This window comes from Felis catus, chromosome C2 (genome assembly GCF_018350175.1).
Source record: "Felis catus isolate Fca126 chromosome C2, F.catus_Fca126_mat1.0, whole genome shotgun sequence".
Lineage (NCBI taxonomy): Eukaryota > Metazoa > Chordata > Mammalia > Carnivora > Felidae > Felis > Felis catus.
Window position 1 is genome coordinate 61,707,812 of NC_058376.1, and position 15,779 is coordinate 61,723,590.

The following is a 15,779-nucleotide window of genomic DNA, read 5'->3' on the forward strand; positions in this document are numbered from 1 at the left end:
ATTAAGGGGAAAAACGAAATAGAACAGGATGTCTTAAGCACTTAATGAATAGGTTAGGATCCTCCAGTTTAATCTCATCTTGATTTAAAGAGCCGGAAGTGTTCTGGTGATTATCCAGTCTATTCTTCTGTTTCACTGCTGAGAAAACAGGAGTCAGGAGGAGATGAGTGACTGTCTAATATCAGAGTTGATTGGAGATGAAGCCGATGTTAGCACCTAGGTTTCCTGACTCTGGGTCCAGTGTTAGTTCTGTTACATCATTTCTTACACTTGTAAAGGCTAACTGAATCCAAAATTCCTTTGAAATTTAAATACTTTGCCATATTTCCTTGAACTGCTAACAACCTGTTTTACATTTATATTTTTGCTTTACAGCTTGCAAATTGCTTTATCTTATTTAACCTTTGTACCAATTCTATGAGAAGTAAATAGCAGCTATAAAACGACCCACATGGGATTTATCTAATTTTGATTTATGATATATTTTTCCCTCAAATACTTTCCTAGCTCTTATTTGTGGAGTACTGTAGTAAAGTAAAAAAACAAAAAAAAAAAAACAAAAAAAAAACAAAAAAAACATATTATTCCTACTCTTCTCTACCATATCACCAAGGAACTCACTGTGCTTAAAGGAAATGAAACATAGAAATAGGAGGATGGGCAGTCTGATGATAAAGATGAGCTAGAAGGAAGTAATGATGTGGACAGAAAAAAGAATTTACAGAAGTCGATGCAATGGATGATAGCAGTTAAATCTTCTGATGTTCTAGACATGTCTGATGGGGAAGCTCCACCTCTAGTTGCTTCTGTAATAGTGATCCTTAGTATTTCAAGAAAGTTCTCTTTGAAGCTGATGGATTCAGTTCCCAGAAGGAGACCTAGGACTGATGTTGGGGAACAGGAGCACCTCCTCCCCACCATGAACTGCACTCTCCGAGGCCCAGCCACCCAAGGCAGGATGGTTTCAATCACTCCTGCCATCCAGTCATCGCTGACACTACTTGGCAGCCAGCCTGCCTCTAATGGAATGTGTCCTGCAACTGGGAATTAGGTCATCAGTAATTCACTTAATAGCATTTTATGAGCTGGGCTCTGACACAAAAGAATGATCTGGTCTTACCAGCAGGAGCTTTCCTTGATGTGAGAGGAAGGAGGCAGGAAAATATACCATCCTGAATAATCAGACACTATATTCATTTCCAGAAAGCAATGGGTGAGGGTAAGAAAACTGAGTGTTTCTTCAGACTTTCTATTTGATCAGGGTAAGTTACCTCTCATTTCCAGACTTCGGTTCCCCTAAGATTTCATCCAGCTCTAACATCGTATACTTTTGACTCTGGGGCACTCTCATAGAAGTTAGAAAATGGGGAATTTGTCAGGTCGCCCCTTTTCCCCCACCTCCCTGATGATGCTCTCTGGAAAAGAAGATGGATGACCCTACTCTCTGCCACTAGCATGCTGCAAAAAGAAAACCCCTGATTTGTAAAGTTTGCTAATTTTCATGGTGTATTCCCAACATGGCTGATTCCAGACTATCAGTGATTTAACAAAATTTAGCAAAATTTCTGAAAATCCTACAATTGGCTCTCATGAGCTGATATGAGCCACTCCAGCACACCACTGGTGCTCCCCCAAGTAGAAAGAGATGCCTCAGTGAATAGCCTCTTGTGCATAGACACAACTGGATTGTCCACGCACCAAATATGAAGCATATATATCCTTGCTTTGGTTTCACCCACAACTTCTCTTTGATTCAATTCTAGCTGCTATTCTTAATCTCTCTGAAGTCCTCTCAGAAATATGTTGAGAATTCTTATTAGAAAAATATCCATACTCTCATTTCTTCTACCACAGGTTCAGGGAGTCATTTGACTTTTATTTTTTTCTTGACCTCTAGCACCCTATATCCCTCTTGTTGAAAAACCGAATATGTATCTTATGAATTGTTCAAAAGGTTCACTGCTATACGGGGCTTAGAAGTTGACGAAAAAAATCACTAGAGTCTTTCCTCCTTGTCACTTGATGCTAGAAAAGGGTCCTAAAATTTTAGTGCACAAAATCTCCCAGTTCTAAGAAAATCAGGGTGATTGGGGCTGAAAACAGCACCTGGAATGGTAATGGATAAAATGATGAGTCACTTTCTTTTATCTCTTCAATTGAATAGAGTTTAGATAATATTCAATTAACAAGTATCTTCTGAGCATTTACTACTAGGACTCAGCACTGCAAAGTATCATAAAATAAAAGAGAAAGTATAAGTTACCGTACCAGCCTTCAGTTTATACTCTGGTTGGGGAGATAAGATTAACATGCTCAAATTAATGAAAATCAATTAAAAACATTTTATAATCAAGTGCTTAATGATGTGGCACAAATTCTAAATGTAGCAGGAATATAGAGGAAAGTAAAATTACTCAAAGAAAACATTATCCAAGAAAATTTAATGACTGGCAGTGGAACTTCAGCTGCCCTTTCGGTGAGGGTAGTGCTTAATATCAGTTAAAGGTACAGGATTATCTAGGTTGGGGGTATTCCATTTAAAAGGCTAGTGGCAAAAAATGGGGAGTGGGTAGAAAAAGGAGGTGGTAGAATATGGAGAAAAAAGTGAAATCCCTGGCCTAAACTGGGTCATAGAGTGTGTGTCAGGGAAAGAGAAGTGATTGTTTACAAATGATATACATATACAAATGATCACATGTGATAGTACATTTCTGATCTGCAGCCTCTGCAACAACCAGTGCAGGAAGCCAAACCTCGGTCAGTCTCTGTGGCAGCCATTCCAGAAGATTCAGGACATGGCCAATGACTGCCAACGTTCCTGATTTTTGTCTATTCACCCCCTACTTCCAATTCAGGACCAACAAGGGAGAAAGTCAAATATGCTCCCCAGACCAGTCACTCAGGATGCCCCACATTTAGTTTGTCCACCTCCAGCTCCCCTATATTAACAACCTCTAATTGGAACAGACCTGAAGTCTTCCCCTATTGTCACTATAAAGCTTTCCCACTCCCCTGCCTGCTTTTGAGTCTCTGCCGAATGTAAGTGATGAATTCCTTGCTATGTAGCATGGTCTGAATAAGTAACCTATTTGTTCTCATTTGTATGGTCTTTGTTTATTCCCACAGAGAGAAAAGAGCACATTATAATAGTTCTATCTCCTATTATTACATGGGGATATATAATCATATATCTCTATCATCTATCTATCTATCTATCTATCTATCTATCTATCTATCTATCTTTCTCCCTACTACCTTTCCTCCACTTTGATAGGCTTTCTTACCAATTTTCTTAGAATGCCCATAAAAATACCGATATATTGCGGTGTTCAGGGTGTACTGAAGAAATTCATTTCTTGGATCTAAAGTAAGGGCTGAATGCCTCAATCCTATCCTGACTTTTGAATCTGGTTAACCTTTTCCTCAACAAAAGGCCCTTTTGTTATTAGTATTTTAATAATATGAATCGTGTTATCAAAAGGGTTAGTCTCATAATAATTAATGTTTTTTTCTAGTATATTTTAATTTAGCACATCTAAAATGGTTGCTCAGAGTTTCTGATCAACACAAGATAATAAACACTGCTGTCATGCTAAATGATGTATTTCTGGTCAAGTCAGAGAACCTAAATGTTTTAAATAGTCACTGCAACATGATCTCTGGTAAATATATTGATTCTATTAGGGCTTTCTGAAATTCTGAAAATAGTTCATTAGCTCCTATCTCCATTCCATCTTGGGAGATTTATTATGATTCTGGGAATCCAAAGCTGGGAACAACCCTTTAGTGATAGTATAACAATTGTGTTATAGCCTTACCAATTCCTGGAAGCCCGTCTCTTGACACCGTGGTCCAAAACCCTAAGGTAAATTACTTTCTGGGTTTTACAGGTAGAATTTGATCATTTTGGATGTTTAAAGGAATTTGATGCCTCTGCATAATTTACATTACTGGATTGGAATTTGAGATGTAGCTAGCATGAATTTTTCTGATGTAATATCCTCTTTTTCTCCACTATGTGAACAGAAGTTAGAGGGAGTGAGATGGGCAGCAAGATTTAGTCTGGCTGTGCTAAAGCTCCCCATGTTTTTGCTTTCCCTATGAACCCTTGGGTCTGAATCTCAGGTTTATAGACTTAGATACCCAGTTTTCCAGCTCATCATTGAGCAGTTATACTTTGGTAAATTTCATCACACCCCCTGTTAAATGTTCTTACTTTATTCTATTTCCTTCACTTACTGCACTTACTCCCTGCACTCTAATGATACCAGCAAGAAGTCTGTAAGTCACTCTTGGAAAGGGGAATGTCTCTTGTCAATGATGACTCTCTTCCATAGCATGTGTGATCTTGTTAAATGTAATCAGAGAGGCTGGGCCTTCCTTGCCAGAGGATCTTGTCTTCTTCCTGAACTTTGCTCAATCAACTCTTGTCATAAGTCTGGGGGATGTATTTTGGTCCATGTATTAAGTTAATATGAGCCAGGGTGTTGTAACAAACAGGCCCAGGTTGCATCCTGGATCCATTCAAGAAAAGCTATTTCTTGTTCATTCAACAGTCCAAGATCAGTATTTCTTGTTAGCACCTGACTTTCTCCTTGTAATAATTCACGAACCAAGCTTCTTCCATATCATGGCTCTGCTATCGGCCAGGGCTTTGTCAGCCTCCATTGGCTGAAAACAGATGGGAAGGAGTATGGAGAAAGCACATCTGCTTCCTCTAATGCCTTGGCCCTGCACTGGCACATGTCCCTTCCATTCATATTCTGTTTGTGAGAACTAATGCAAGAGAGACAAAGATGATATTTAGTCTGTTTATAGGCCAAGGACAAGAAGAAAATGAAAATTTGGTGAATAGTTAGCAGTCCCTGCCTTAGGTATTTGTAGCCTCTGCCTATTTTTTGCCACCCTCTAAAGGTATTGGAATAAGAGCAGAGTTGAAAAGGAACCATTATAAATATGATCTCCCTTTCCCTGGCCTCACTCACTTATTCAACAGGTAATTGTCATTGTCTTTTATCAGGGAGAAGAATTGTGGCTGATTAATCATCTCTGATTTTCTCTAGTTTGCTAGGTGAAGAAGAAGATGGATCTCTCTAGTGTAAAACGTCCTTAGCCATTCTCTCCTCGGTGAACTCCCAGCTGCTGCTCTCTGCTGCTGTGACAGCTGCTCTTGGCAGAAGCTCCTTTTGGCTCAACCCTGCATGCCCTGAGGTTTCTCAGCAGTGGAACAGTTCAGTGTTATGTTTTCAGCACTTCCTCTTGAGGGCCAATTCATGGCCTCTGGTCCTCTGGGCCTCTGGATTCTCCCCCAACCAGCTACAGTTTGGGGCCTTAGATTAGGGAATAGCAGTAGAAAGGTGCAGGCAGAGCATCTGTCCTTGGTTCTTCTCAGAATCATAGAATTGCATGCCTATCTCCCCCTCTCCCCTTCAACTCTCACTGTAGTTTTGCCTCAGCTAGCTGCCTGGGAAGAAAGGGATTTGATAATCAGAATCTCTCCGAGTTCCAAATGACTGCCAAGAGCCTAATATGCCTTTGCTAGTAGGGAGACATTTCCTATTTAAAAACAGACACTCTCTAATGATGGGATACAAGAATGTGAAAGATGAATAGCATGCCATACTTTGGCAAAAGTTGCTTTTCCTTATTGCTCAGAGCAATAGCTTAGGATACCTTCTGTGTTTGCTATATGAAAGACCTTGCATGGAATCATTCATTCAATGATTCATTTGTTTTTCCATTCAATATATATTTTTGAACACCTATCATATTTCAGGTACAAGGGATATAATAGTAAACAAGACAGAAACAAGTAAACAAGACAGTTGTTACATATGATGTCGTTGATAGTGGGCCCTGGATCCCCATAAAATAAAAGGTTTCAGGGACATGTGGGTCCAGGGACCTCTGAGCAACTCCATCTCTAAGCTGTGCAGGTCATCCCTATCTCACCCCCTTTGTATCCTTCTATGCTTTGTTGCACAGACTTTAGCATAAACAAGACATTTTCCTGAGGAAACTGGCTTTTGTCTTAAACAAATCAACATATTTAAAGCACTTGCAAGCTCCCAAAATAGTAGATAAGACAATTAAATGGTAGTTATTATTATTATTGGTAGCATTATGCTCTTTAGGAACCCATGGGGGAAAAATTGGTCTAGCTGACAATTTTAAATTGCCTTTATTCCTAGAAAAGCATGCTCAGGTCTCAATAACTCTCTCATGTGTCCGTGATCTCTGCAAATCACTTCTCTCACTCTCTATCTCAGGTAGTAGCCACCAGTTGCTTCTGGACAGAGGCAAGAGTTCAGCAAACTTGAGCTGGTTAAGTGTCACAATGGAGCTCAGCCACAGCTGGGATGTTTAACGAGTCGTGTAGGAAAGAATGGTGAAGATGTGTGATGGGGGCACTGGTGACAGAACCTAGGGACTCTCCCAGCCTCTGGCAAATGTGGCCAGGCACTCTTCCTCAGCATTCCCGTAAGGAAAAAGACGAAGGTTCAGAGACTGGGAAGTGGTAATGATGGAGAATGAAACTAGTTGCTTTGCTACATTTCAGCATCTTCATCTTCCCTTCCTGTGTTATACCTGCCACTGTACCCAAGGAGGGGGGGGGGGGCTCTGGACGAATGCTTCATGAGGATTACAACCTCAACGTGAAGATGCTATGCAATTATCAGCAGAGATCAGAATGACTGATCGGTCTAAGCATTCAGTAAGGCTTCTTCTGTGTCCAGAACTGCAGGAGGTGCTGTGGAAGGAGGCAAGAGAAATTTATGATTCCGACTCTACCCTTAAACAGTTCATAACCTCCATGTGAGGAGACCAGACAAACACAGAAAACATTTACAGAACACTTCAGCTCTAAGCTGTCTGACACTGACTAGAATGACACTTTGAGGCTCCAGCCTGGTCTTCACGGCCACCTGCAGGGAGGCATTGTGGGCCGGTAGAGGAGCACAGGTCTGTGGTCCGGCACACTGAGATTCCAAGTCTCCCTGCTGAACTGCATGACCTTGAGCCGTTTACTAAGTCTCAAAGCCTTCATGTGTAAAATGAAGAAAATGCTTTCCTTAGGGTTTGAGTGATCCTTCAGTGAGTTAAAATACATCCACTGCCTGCAAAATAGTAGATATTCAAAAAAACATAGGTGTCCACCTGACGTCCACATGTCTGTCCCACAAGATTCTCAGAGACAAAGTGTTCAAAACCAGACATGGTGTCTTCTCCACCCCACCCACATGGTAAGGCTTGCTTGTCTATTTGACTTCCACTTTTCTTCCCCGTCTCTGTTTATGGCAACATGCCTTTTCTGGTCATTAAGGCTTGAAACTGTCACATCATCTTTGACTCAAACTCCCTCACCTCCACATCCAATCTGTTTCAAAATTCTACCTATTGTAGAATTGTTTCACTTTACTTCCTATTGTTTCACTTTACCTATTGTTTCACTTTACTTCCAAAGCCTCTCTCAGCAGAAGTCACCAGGGGGATGGGTGAAATAGATAAAGGGGATTCATGGGTACAACCTTCTAATCCACATGCTCTTAATATGGGGTCATGAAGGAACTTTAGGAAGTCTGCGAACCTTCTAATATCATATGGGGGAAAAGGTCATAATTTTCATAAATTCTTAAATGTATCTTGAGTCAAATAAGTTATATACCACAGCCATCCCTTTACTTCTGTTTCTTCTGCTACCATGTAATCACAGGTTTTTAAAATTTTCTGCCCAAACACAACAGCCTCCTAACTCATCATCTTCCAGTTTGTTTTTATGCATTCTGTACCACTGTCACGGTGATCTTAAAACCCAGTTCCAATCCTGCCATTTCCCCAGTCAACAATGTTCAACACTTCCAAATGTCTTTCCAGTAAACCAAAGATTCTTAACTCAGTTCTCCAGACTAACTTTGGAACTTTTACATTCTGTCACTCCCTCTGTGTACTCTATGCTCCAGTAAAATCAACCACTCACTATTCTTTAAATACATTATTTAAAACAATTAGTGGAGTCTTTTATATACAACATTACGGGAGAATAAAAAACAAATCATCAGTGGACAAAAATGCAGATTTCCAAGAGATTGATCACAAAGTTTCACTCCAAGATGTTCCTCCCACCTGCACACACCTTTGTACTCTAGACATCTCCAAATATCATTCATAATAACCTGGGTTAGAGGATGCTTGAGAGAGGTTAGCCCTAGACTAACCATGGTTAAAAAAGGAAAAAAAAAAAAAAAAGGCAACTTGTTTTGCTATTTTGACATAAAAACCTCAAAGAATTTTTTTTTTATAGAATCCAAGCTTATTAACCAAAGCTCCCCTACTTGCAGCAATTCACTACCTCCTTTGGCAGACTTGATGGCCTATGTTTGGGGTACACTCTCCCTTCTCTGAGAATGCCCTTCCCTATCTCAGCACGCATGCGTGGACTACTCACCAGCAGCCATATTTGTGCAGTGCTGCCCCCTTCCTCCTGATCTTGTCCGGCTGGATAATGAGTGATACCCACTACAACCTGGATCCATCCAATTTCCTCCCCAGATGTTTGAAGTGGAACAGAGAGACTGTGAGCAGTCATGACATGCAGATGGAACTCCCAGTTGCAAGAGGCAGGAGCTGTTACAGGAATGCAGAAAGCTATTCTGCAGCCAGACAGAAGATCAAAGTCGATAATCTGAAAAAAGCAAGAACACAAGAGAGAGAAAATACCCTAATGCTTTGTCAGTTCCCAGTTTCAGTCCTTCTCAGAGTCTGGCTCCCTTCCTTTACTGGATTCTCTGAGAGACACTTCTCTACCTCTCCTTGCCACTTTATTATGGTTAAACTAACTTGAGTTGGTGTCTCATACTGGCAACCGAGACTCCTAACTAGTCTAGTAACCTGATTCTAGGCTGATACTCTGGTCTTCCTCCTCAGTCATTCAGTACACATCAACAGAGTATCTACTACATGCCAGATATTCTGTGAACCATCCTGCAGGGGCTGTTAAAGAAGGACAAAGAGAAAATTATGATTTAATAAAAGAAATCCTCCATCAGACATATGTGCAAAATAGATAGACATGGCAAATAAATGAAGACTGAGGGGAGGCAGCATAGGTATTTTGAAAATAAATGGCGACTAAACTAAGCCTTGAGCCAAGGTTTTATCAAGCGAAGGAAAACAAGGAAGGGTGCCAGTAAGTGCCGAGGTGTGGGGGCAAGCAGAGTTTGATCTGTTCTGGGAACCGCAAGTCACTTTTTACATTTGGAGTTTAGTGTATATACATTCGATTTCTCCAGGCAGAGAAGGGTGGCAAGATGGTAAGGCCTGGGCCAGATGTAGAGAGTATTGTCTGCCATAGATGGATTCTCTCTTTAGGTGGCAGAAGAATTATTGAACTATTTAGGCAGCAGATGTAAGGCCTTACTTACAATAGCTTGGGCACAACAATTTTGGATGGCATGTCCCAGTATCTTATCAGGTGGAATCAGTGTAAAATAACTCTCATTATTAAATGCCTTATAATTCAGGTGCAACTCTGCCTGTGCCTCTCTCTCTGAGTAATCACTTTTGATACATGGGGAGAATTCCTGTTCCTTGTCTTTTACCAGTTGCTTAGTTTATGATTCTGTCTTCAATGTGTTCTCTTTCTGTCTCTATTTCTCATCATACACACCCATATCTTTTCATTCATTTTCATAATTCTGCATTTTAATATCTTTCATGATTTATCTCTTAACATAAATCACTTTCTAATTTATTTTTACAGTAATTATTACAATTAAATTTTAATAGTAACCACAGAGCAATTAATCTCATTGCAATTAAAAATGACATAAAGCCGGGAGGGATATAAAACATTTTGGATGTCAGGTCGGGACCCAAATGGATCTCCAAAAACTAGAGGATTGTTGAACACTAAAAAAATTCACATAATAGAGATAAAATGTAAGGTCCACACTGGGTCCTAAAAAGTAAAGTACCCAATAATAATATGGGAGATAGTCCAAGTAGGAGAGCTTTTAGTTACCTATGTAAGTCTGCAGCATGCTGTGGCCTTTCCCCAAAGCAAATATATCTCAGGGCCCATTAGTGAACATATACCTGTCTTTTTTTTTTTTTTTAACGTTTATTTGAGAGACAGACAGCAGATCAGGGGAGGGGCAGAGAGAGAGGGAGTCACAGAATCCAAAGCAAGCTCCAGGCTCTGAGTTGTCAGCACAGAGCCTGATGCGTGCTTGAACACACAAGCCAAGAGATCATGACCTGAGCAGAAGTTGGACACTTAACCAACCAAGCCACCCACGCACCCCTATACCTATCTTAAAAGCAGTAGCCAATGGTCCCACCATTCTTGATACTGGTTCCTATGACATGAAGAACGTTGAACTCATATAGGCTCATCACACTGTAAGAAAGACATAGAGGGGCGCCTGGGTGGCGCAGTCGGTTAAGCGACCGACTTCAGCCAGGTCACGATCTCGCGGTCCGGGAGTTCGAGCCCCGCGTCAGGCTCTGGGCTGATGGCTCAGAGCCTGGAGCCTGTTTCTGATTCTGTGTCTCCCTCTCTCTCTGCCCCTCCCCCGTTCATGCTCTGTCTCTCTCTGTCCCAAAAAAATAAATAAACGTTGAAAAAAAAATTTAAAAAAATAAAAAATAAATAAATAAATAAAAGACATAGAAAAGTCTTTACATGTTCAGAGAACTATGATGGGATCATGAGGAGACTCAAAACAATTGAGGATTTATGATATTTAGTTTGGAGAAAAGAAGATTTAACTATTTAAAAATATGCAGAGAGCTGTCATGCAGAAGAAGAGCACAGTTCAGACTTGTTCTTTAAGCCCTGAAGGGAAGATGTAGGACCAACAGGATTGGGTGAGAGATATGCAAAAAGACTGGTTTAGAATAAGGAAGTTTTTCCTTAGGGATAAATTTGTCTGGTGACGGAATGAGCTTCTCAGATAGGGTAATGATTTCTCTGTCCCTAGAAGTATTCAAGCTCAGGACACAGGACTACCTATGAAGCTGATTGATATGGAAGGAATTTGAGTTTTATCACTATTTTTGGCTTAGGTTCCTCAAGTTTCTTTAGAGAAAGATATTATTTTCAGTGACAAGAATAACCTCTTACACCATCTTCACTCTTAAAAACCTTTCCTATACTTTGAGACAGATAAAATCCTTCAAATAAGCTTTTTCTCTACCTAATATAGAATCACCCTTTGTACAATATGCATTTGTATCGTACTTATTGCCCTTTTAATATTTTTCACATTGTTTTGTGTAATGGCTACGAATATGTTTTATCACCTCTCATAGATTATACATTCCCTAAGGGCAGAGAACTATTTTATTCATTTGGGTATCCCCTAAAGTGCTTTACACAAACTATATACTCAATAAGTGCTTGCTGAATGAATGAATGAATGAATGAATGAATGAACGTTGTTGATTAAAGACAAATGAAGGTAAACATCCAGAGGACCTTTATTAATATTAATTCTCCTTTAAATTTTTATGAAATGATTTCAGACTTGAATTACAATCCAAAGAGCATGCATATTCCCCTTGCCCATATTTCTCGCTGTTAACATTTCACTCTATTTGCTCCATCTCTCTACCTCCCGCCCTCCTGCTGTTTCCATCTCTGTACGTATGTCAAAAATGTGCATACATGTACATTGTAAACATGTTTTCTTATAAACACGTGTGTGTATTTACACATACACTTACATAGACATTTACATATATACACAGTATATATTATACTTCCATTATCATTAGTCTTTTGTTAAGAACAAGCTGAAAACAATATTCCCCATTACCTCTGAACACTCCAACTTACCAAATCAGGGATATTTGCCTATACAACCACTGTGCAAGCCTTTATGTCAGGAAACCCAAGGATATCATACTTCTATCCAAAACACAAATCCTATTGAATTTTGCAAACTGTCCCAATGATGATTCTTTTTTTTTTTCTGGTCCAGGATGGCATCCAGGAACTCCTTGCATTTAGTTGTCATGTCTCTTTAGTCTCCTCTAATCTGTGTACAGTTCTTCCTTCTTTCCCTAACTTTCATGTTCTCAGGAGACAGCGGAGGATCTGTGGTTGAGCTGTTTAATCAGATAGCCACTAGCCACATGTGGTTATTTACATTAAAATTACTTTATGTAAAATAAAATTAATAATAGCATTTTCAGTCACACTAGCCACATTTCGAATGTTCAATAACCACATGTGACTCATGGCTAACAAATTGACAGCATGACATTAGGACATTTTCTTCATTGCAGAAAGTTTATTGGGATACCAGTGGTCTTCAGAATGACCCTCAGCCTGGACCTTCCTGATGTTTCCTCATGACCAGCCTCAGATCATTCTTTCTTTGCAAGCATACCACCAAAATGATGCTGTGCTCTTCTCAGTGCATCACATAAGGTAATCTTCTCTTTAATAACTCTATGTAATTTGACTTTTTATTCCATACTATCATCAGTGACACTTACTGAGTTCTGCTCTGTATATGGCTATATGACATTACAATAAAACATATAATCAGATCCTTGATATCAAGGAACCTGTCATCCAGGAAGCTGGATATAGTATGGTTGCTAAGAGTCTGAGCTTCAGCCACAGAGGGATCAATATTTGAGTTCTAGCACTGCCATTTTATAACATAATCTCCCTGTTCAATCAACATGCATGTATCGATTGCATACTCATGTGCAAGCCATTGCAGGAAGTAAGTTTAATGAAGGCAGAGACCAAGACCTTCTTGGTCCTTTAGAGCACCTAAGTTAGATAGTTCTCCTGATAGCAGTAGATCGATGGAATGGAAGAACCCATAAATGCTGCGATGATTTCGAAGACTTTGTAAAGTTTAGTTACAAAGTTTAGGAATGCTGTCTTGTGTCAAACACTCCTGGTAATTTTTAAATGAAAGTTGTGTATTAATGGAAGGGATTATATTGAACTCATCCATCCTGATTGCAGACCTACTTATAATTGACTAAGCCCACCCAGAAGCCACTCATACCTCAGCATGCAGTGAACCTGGTAAAAAGAACTGGAGGATTGAATATTTATGCCCTTCCAAAGTCCAGGAAAAAGGGAAGGGAAGGATATTATATAGTTGCATAAATTAGGTTTCTTCATAAGGCATAAATTAGATTTCTTCATTAATCTATCATTAGAACCTATATGCTACGGGCTGCATCTCCATTTTCAGGCTGTTGTTAATAACAGACATCTTTTTGCATATGGAATTATGTAGAGTCCAAATAGGAGTGTTCTTGATAGACTTGAAATGCATAGTCAGAGTAGCTCTGTGAACTTGTCCGAGTTACTCACCTCTCTGCACCTCAGTTTCTCCATGTGTGAAATTGAGATAGCAATAGCTTCTACATCATAGGGTTCTTTCAAGGATTAAATGAGAAAGTGAATGTAAAGGCATCTCTTAGCATGGATCCAGGTGTATGGTAATGGTTTAATACATGATTACTGTTGTATTTTATATTTCTTTTTTGTCATCATCCTCCCTCCCTCACACTTACACAAAATCATAGGACTTTACAACTGAAAATGTTATTACAAGTCAGCTAGTGACCCATTCATTTTTCAGAAGAATAAACTGAAATTTGGTTTATTGTTACATGTGTTAGTTGAATCTGCTGCTCCAGGGCAGAGCCAAGAATAGAACCACTTTCTACTATATCATACTGACTGTGAACAAGAACTGTATTCTTTAGTCTGCATATTTATTAAGTACTATTAAATGCCTTGCACTAGGCCAAACCCTGGGGATTAAAAGCAAAAAATGATGATACAGCTTCTTCTTAGGAAGTACTCACAGGGGGCTGGGGTGGGGAGGCAGGCGGGAAATGAAGGTATAAATCCATTACGATGCGGTAAGATACAGTGACTAACATAGAAGCATACAAAGGGGTTTGTGAGATACTTTGATTCCCTTAGAAAGTCTAGGTTTTGACAAATCTTTTCATAGATCTTAGGAATTCTTTTTAAAAACTACCTGCAATCATGTTTTTCAAGAAAAATATTCATTGACACGTAAGTAAGCAGTTTCCAGCTGGGACTCAATTCATTTCTTCTAATATCATATCCCCTCTTATCAGAGCTGTTTGGGGGAGCTTATCAATATGTATCTGTGACCTTTTCACACACAGCCTCAATATTGTTTTTAATTTGAGAGAGGAAATAGATGAAACAGTGACCTGAGAGCATAGATTTGTTTGGGTGAAATCCATTTGTGCTACTGACATGTTGTATGACTTGGTAGGAATCATTTGTTCACACTGCTCTTATCTACTTATCTCCATCAAAATCTCCTGCTTCCCAGGGCTATTGTGGGCAATATTTTGCCCAAATGGTGCATGATGCCTTGTAATTATGAAACATATTGCGCTAAAATATTATTTTCTTCTGCCTCTTCTGTCTGATACAATTATGATATTTGCAAATATGCAAATATATCAGAAAAAAGTAATAAAATAATATTTAAAGAAACTTCAGAGCCTCCTTTGTATTTGAATGCATATGTTTGACCTTTCTGCAAGTAAATTAAAAGGTTTCCTTGTAGAGGATTTTGAATGTATATTCAACATGACTGCAGTTTAACTTTTGAGTCAGGAAAAGATGGAAGTCCTCAGGATTATGAACAATACCAATTTAAGGATATATCATCCTGCATCCTATGATGAATTGCTGAATTCGCCTTATTCGTTTATTCATGTATCCACTCAAAAGTGGTGCAATGAATTCTTATATGTCAGTTGCCAGGCGATGCACGGAAGATACAAGGTTGAATAAACACCTTGTCTAGCAGTTAGTTAATGAGTGAATGAATATATGAATCTATGAATCTCTGTCTATCGCTACTCCATAGAGGTCCTCACACTATAGTAAGCAAGACAGAAATATACAGAATGAACCATAATACAATGTTGATAAATGCTATAACAGAATGATGTCCAAAGTGCCAGGAATGGAGACTTATTAATTCAGTCTGTTAGCTGTGTCAAGCAGTGTTTGATACTGGCAATATTTAGCTCAGATATTAAAGAATTAGCAAACTTAGTCCCAAAACCAATTATAAAAATACAAATTTATTTTAATATTTAAAATATTTTATTGATTTAAAACATTATGGCTACATGGTTCAAAATTCAAGGATCATAAAGGGTATTCAAGAAAATCCCTATCTCACACTTGTTGCCCAGCTATCCACCTACCCATTCCCTTCTCTGAAGAATCTAATGTTATCAGTGTCCAAGGATACTTCATATAGAGATTAGCAAATATAAAGGTATATATAATTTAGGGTACAGGTCCAAATACATGCATGCACATACACACACTCACCATTGTCCCCTTTTTATACACAAATGTAATATATATACTACATGTACTATTTTATACCTTGTTGCACCTAATGTATTTTGGAAATCAATTTCTATCCCATGTATACTGCTTTCAATCTTTTACTACAATAAAAAAATCTTGCAAGAAATATTCCTGTACATATTAACTTTTCTAGCAATAAAGGTCAAGTGATAAATGATTACATGGAATTTTGATAGATTTTTGTCAAGTTGCATCACCTTGCCTTCCAATCACCAATGTATAAGAGTGTCTGTTTCCCCACATTACTATTAAGCTATTTATTCATTGTTAGCAGTTTGTTGCAAAAACCCTTTTGGCCTTTGCTGATTTACTATGTCCCCACTGCTTCCAAAGGCCTTAATTATCAGACATTCAAGTCCTA

General features: G+C 38.9%; 1 long non-coding RNA gene across 1 annotated transcript; it reads right to left on the reverse strand.

Annotated features, from left to right (window-relative positions):
* Positions 1-4,864: 4,864 nt before the first annotated feature.
* Positions 4,865-10,465, reverse strand: LOC123379752. The gene is made up of 3 exons (XR_006584629.1): positions 10,341-10,465; positions 8,447-8,683; positions 4,865-6,751 (listed from the first exon to the last, which is right to left on the reverse strand). It is a non-coding gene; the product is annotated as an uncharacterized LOC123379752 (long non-coding RNA).
* Positions 10,466-15,779: the final 5,314 nt, after the last annotated feature.